Raw genomic sequence first — 6,000 nt, 5'->3', positions numbered from 1 at the left:
AGTTTTTTTGGTCTTCTTTAGGTTTCGCTTGACAATAGCCCAGTATTTCTCAATTGGGCGGAGCTCTGGCGTGTTGGGAGGGTTCTTGTGCTTGGGAACCACCTGCACGTTGCTGGCGGCGTACCACTCCATGGCCTTTTTACCGTAATGGCAAGATGCCAAATTCGGCCAAAACAGTACGGAACAACCGTGTTTCTTCAGGAAAGGCAGCAGACGTTTATTCAAACACTCTTTCACGTAAATTTCTTGGTTGACAGCCCCGGAAGCTATGAAAATGCTGCTTTTCAAGCCACAGGTACAGATGGCTTGCCAAACCAGATATTTCTTTGCGAACTTTGACAGTTTTATGTGCTTGAAAATTTCTGCTACCTTTCCCCTTCCTTTTGCCGTATAAAACTCCTGTCCCGGAAGCTGCTTGTAGTCGGCTTTGACGTAGGTTTCGTCGTCCATTACCACGCAATCAAACTTCGTCAGCATCGTCGTGTACAGCCTCCGGGATCGCGCTTTGGCCGTCGTATTTTGTTTATCATCGCGATTTGGAGTCACTACCTTCTTGTAAGTCGATAGTCCGGCTCGTTTTTTGGCTCGATGCACGGTTGTAGGCGATACACCCATCTCGATATGCGGCATCTCGGAGAGAGCGGTTAGGGTTTCACTTGAAACTACCGGCAACTCTCTTTGTCGTCTCAGCGGCTTCCGGTTTTCGATTTCCCCCCGATCCAGACTTCCTGGCTGTCGACAAACGTTCCCCAAACACTTTAATTACATTTGTAGCGGTTGATTTGGCAACTTTTAGCGATTTTGCCAGCTTTGCGTGCGAGTAGCTCGGATTTTCGCGATGCGCGAACAAAATTTTGATACGCTGCTCTTCTTGCTTGGACGGCATTTTGACAACTGAAGAGTGAATTGCAAAATCAAAATAGGAGCAACATTCTACACACACACACCTTCAAAATGAGGGGTGTTCAGGTTTTTTAAATGCAAAATTGAAAGAAATACGTCAAGTTTATATTGACCAAATTTTGACCGTATCACCCATTAGGTCAAATTTGGAGATCAGTTTATCTGGGGGCTATATATAATTATGGACCGAAATGGACCAATTCCGACATGGTTGTTAGAGACCATATACTAACATCACGTACCAAATTTTAACCGAATCAGATGAATTTTGCTCTTCCAAGCGGCTCCGGAGGTCAACTCTGGGGATCGGTTTATATGGGGGCTACATATAATTATGGACCGATATGGACCAATTTTTGCATGGTAATTAGCGACCATATACTAACATCACGTACCAAATTTTAATCGAATCAGATGAATTTTGCTCTTCCACGAGGCTCCGGAGGTCAAATCTGGGGATCTGTTTATTGGGGGGCTACATATGATTATGGACCGATTTAGACCAATTTTTGCATGGTCATTAGCGACCATATACTAACACCATGTACCAAATTTCAGCCGGATCGGATGAAATTGGCTTCTCTTAGAGGCTCCGCAAGCCAAATCGGCCATATACTAATACCACGTAGCAAATTTCAACCGAATCGGATGAATTTTGCTCTTCCACGAGGCTCCGCAAGCCAAATCTGAGGATCGGTTTATATGAGTGCTATTGTCGGTTCTACCAAGCAGGAAGCAGTTGATTCTTATAAGGATCTTGGATTGTTAATGGATCAGCGTCTGAACTTCCGCCAACAAATATCTATGGCCATTGGTAAAGCATATGTTACTCTCGGATTTATGAAACGTTGGAGTGAAGAGTTTAGAGATTACTCAATTACCACGACCCTATACACTTTATTAGTACGAAGCAATCTTGAGTAAATATGGTTCCATAATTTGGAATCCATATTGCACCATCCACTCAAACAAGAAAGAATCTGTACGGAAGCAATTTCTTTTATTCTGCCTTCGACACTGAGGCTGGGATTGCCAATCTTTATCATCATATAAATTTCGTTTGAATCTTGGAAAGTCGCAGAACAATGTTAAATATCTATCTTCTATATGTATAAAATCCAAAATAGGTTTGTTTATTTGTATGTTCCGTGTAAGCTCGGAAACTGCTAAACCGATATACTTGAAACTTTCAGAGATCGTTTGGGGGCGCTCATGTGGTGAAAATAGGGTACCTCATTTTGTGACACCTGGTCCCCTTTGTCCGACTTTTTGAAAATTGGACCAAAGTTGTGGTTAGCACCTAGACAAAGATCCGCTACTTTATTTTTCGATATTTGGTAGCGGAAGGGGACCTCTCCTTCGTCCGACAGTGAAGAAACTAAAATTCTCTAAATTACGTGAGATTTACAGAGAACATGCGGTGAGGTTATGAAATTAATATGGGATACCTGATGTGTTCGTATGTGGACGGGGAGGGGGACCTCCCCCTTGCCCGACTATTGGAAACTTGTAAAAAAATTATCCGGTTTGCTTGAAATTTTCAGAGAAGGTTGAAGGAGGCGTCTAGACAAAGAACGGATACTTTATTTTTCGAGTGGGTGAGTCGGGTTGGGGACCTCCCCTTTGCCCGACTTTTTTTTACAGTACAGTGAAAGCAAAACTAAAATTCTCCGACTGAAATTTTACGGAAAACAGGGTGAGGTTATGAAATTTATATAAGGTTTCTGATTTTTTATTTTATTGGTCGGAGGGAATAGGGAGACATCCGCTTCTCTTTAAGTACATACAGAGAAACAATTAAACTTTTCCATTTTACTTGAAATTTACAGAGGAAGTGGGGAGAGGTTATGAAATTACTATTGGGTACCTGATTTTATGATATTTGGACGGGAAGAGGGGCCGTTCCTTGCCCTGCTTTTTGAAAACTCGGCTTATAGTTTGACATTTTCTGGGACGTTTACAAAAGATACGCTACATCACTTTTCGATATTTGGTCGGGGAGGGGGGGACCTCCTCTTAAACGAAAAAAATAACCAAAATTCTCAAGTTATCTTTCCCTTGGGGGAAAGTTATGAAATCAATGTGGAGTACCTGTTGTTTGGTTATTTCGACGGGGAGGGAACCTTCTCCTTGCCCCATACTTGAAGGAGAGTTTCTAGATTTTCTTGGAATTCTTAGGGAAGTTTATGAGGGTGCTATTCACTTCGGTGTTTGTCGATATTTTATCGGAAAAAGCGACGACTTTTTAAAACAATAGAGCAAAATTTAACCTTCTCCGATTACAGGGAACGTGGCAAAAAAAATAAGTTGTCCGATTTGTTTGAAAGAATTCAAATCTTTTCGAATTTGGTTTCAACTCGGAATATGCTTTTGAAGACGCAGCGAAGCGGGCCGTGTTACGCTAGTTATTCATAGTTTATAACCCGTTTTTTTTTTTAATAATTTGATTTAAAAGATTTACACATTGAATTATTTGGCTTTGCCATCATTCCTCAGGGAAATTTAGGGGTTTTTTCTTAAGATTTGGGGGGAAGAATCAAATATCACCTGGCAACATTATGTCATAGTTGCCCCCGCTCGACTTTCTACTTTACTCACTTTTTTTATTTATTTTATTTTATGTTCATTTTTCAGGCTTCAATTATATTTTGTAGTGTTCGTATTCATTTTGAAGCGTCGCCCACATTTGTGGTCCTGTTTCATTTAGTTCGCGTTCAGTTTTCTCGGGACAGCGGCGGAATAAGTGGCAACACTTTTCCATAGAAAACGAATTCGTTCTTAGACATAAGATACAGATAAACCCATATCTAAATTAGACTTCGTTAAGACCACCTTCGTACTACCACACACACACCCAGAGAAGGAATATGATCACCTCAAACATGTTTTAAGAGCAAAATGTTATTTTTGGGTGGTGACCATGGTCACCATACAAAAATAACATTTTGCTCTTGAGACATGTTTGAGGTGATCATATTTTTTCTCTGCGTGCAACAAAAAAGAACTATAAATATTGGTCCAAAAGTAGATGATGGTGGTGTTGGCTACATAAGATTCGGCGCGGTCTAAATTTCTCCCGGTACATCCCACTATTCTTGTATATACTGTGTGTTATATGCTTATAAGATTTTTATTAATGACATTGTAAATTTTTCTATTTCATGGTTTTGTATGTGGCCATGATATGATGATGTTACGGTTTTCTGTAGTTTCTTTTTTTGGGGATTGGAGAGGACTTTTTCCATCTCAATGTTTATTGTATCCTTTTAGAAGAATTTATTCTATTTGCAGTTTGATTGGAGTTTTTCTGTTCTCATTCTCTTTCACATTGGAATTGTCCAGTGTTGATGGTTTTTGTTTTCCACATTTCTTGTTGCCATTTGGTCATTTCATATCCCGCCCGTTTACATTTATAAATTACATCTCAAGCTCCTAAATAACTTCGTCTTTTTGCTCATTTTCCCATCTACTACATGTCCTTGTATTGTTTTATTTCGTTAATATCTATTATGTTTATTACGTTTCTCTCTCCCCCCCCCCTCTCGGTATCTCTTTTGAACAATTTAATTTTATAGTTTCATTAGCTATAGCTCTAGCAGCTTTTCTTTTAGTCGAATGTCTCTTTAGTGCTGCCATTTTATCTCTGGTCTTTCGCAATTGTTTGCTTGCGGGTTTTATTTATTCGTTTTTTATTCTGACATCAGCAATGTGAATTATTTGAAATGATAATTGGAAAAATGGCGAAAACAACAGATGCTATAAGAAAACTAATTATAAATTTTTTAAATTGATTGTTTTTCTTTGCTGTGGCAAATATTAAAAAAAAAATTACAGTCTTTGCTTAATTTTATTAAAAATAGAAATTTATTGTAATTTAATAAATTTAAATTAATTCTCAATAATTAATTCTTATTCTTAAATTAATTCTTTTACAAAAGTAATTTTTATTTATTATTTATTATACAATTTTGACAAAATTTTCTATTGGAAATAAAATTTTGATAAAATTTTCTATTGGGAATAAAATTTGGACAAAATTTTCTAAAGAAAAGAAAATTTTTATACAATTTTTTATAGAAAAAAAAAATTTGAAAAAAATTTATTTTCTATACAAATAAAAATTTTGAAAAAATTTATTTTCTATAAAAATAAAAATTTTGTTAAAATTTCTATTGGAACTAAAATTTTTAAAAAATTTTCTATAGAAATAAAATTTAAAGAAAATGTTCTATAGAAAAAACGTTTTGCCAAAATTTTCTATAATAAAATTTTGACAAAATTGTCCATTGGAAGTAAAATTTTATAACATTTTCTTTAGAAATAAAATTTTAACAAAATTTTCTATAGAAATAAAATATTGATAACATCTTCTATAGAAATAAAATGTTGTCAAAATTTTCTATAGAAATAAAATTTTCATAAGATTTTCTATAGAAATAAAATTTAGGCAAATTTTTCTACTGGAAATACAATTTTGGCAAAATTTGCTATTGGAAATACAATTTTGGCAAAATTTGCTATTGGAAATAAAATTTTGACAAAATTTTCTATAGAAATAAAATGTTGACAAAATTTTCTATAGAAATAAAATTTAGGCAAAATTTTCTATAGAAATAAAATTTAGTCAAAATTTTCTATAGAAATAAAATTTAGACAAAATTTTCCATAGAAATAAAATTTTGACAAAATTTTCTAAAGAAAAGAAAATTTTGATAAAATTTTTTATAGAAAAAAAATTTTTTTTTGAAAAAAATTATTTTCTATAGAAACAAAAATTTTGAAAAAATTTATTTTCTATAAAAATAAAAAAATTGAAAAAATTTATTTTCTATAAAAATAAAAATTTTGCTAAAATTTCTATTGGAACAAAAGTTTTTAAAAAATTTTCTATAGAAATAAAATTTTAAGAAAATGTTCTATAGAAAAAAAGTTTTGCAAAATTTTCTATAGTAAAATTTTGACAAAATTGTCCATTGGAAGTAAAATTTTTTATAACATTTTCTTTAGAAATAAAATATTGATAACATCTTCTATAGAAATAAAATTTTGTCAAAATTTTCTATAGAAATAAAATTTTGACAATATTTTCTCTAGAAA

General features: G+C 34.2%; 1 protein-coding gene across 1 annotated transcript in view; it reads left to right on the top strand.

Annotated features, from left to right (window-relative positions):
* The window catches only part of Lar (tyrosine-protein phosphatase Lar), a gene marked incomplete in the record, with an annotated part of 1,210,349 nt that overhangs the window by 64,682 nt on the left and 1,139,667 nt on the right, over positions 1-6,000 (top strand).

Source organism: Haematobia irritans, chromosome 2, assembly GCF_050003625.1.
Source record: "Haematobia irritans isolate KBUSLIRL chromosome 2, ASM5000362v1, whole genome shotgun sequence".
Lineage (NCBI taxonomy): Eukaryota > Metazoa > Arthropoda > Insecta > Diptera > Muscidae > Haematobia > Haematobia irritans.
This window is presented reverse-complemented; position numbering and strand designations above follow the sequence as displayed.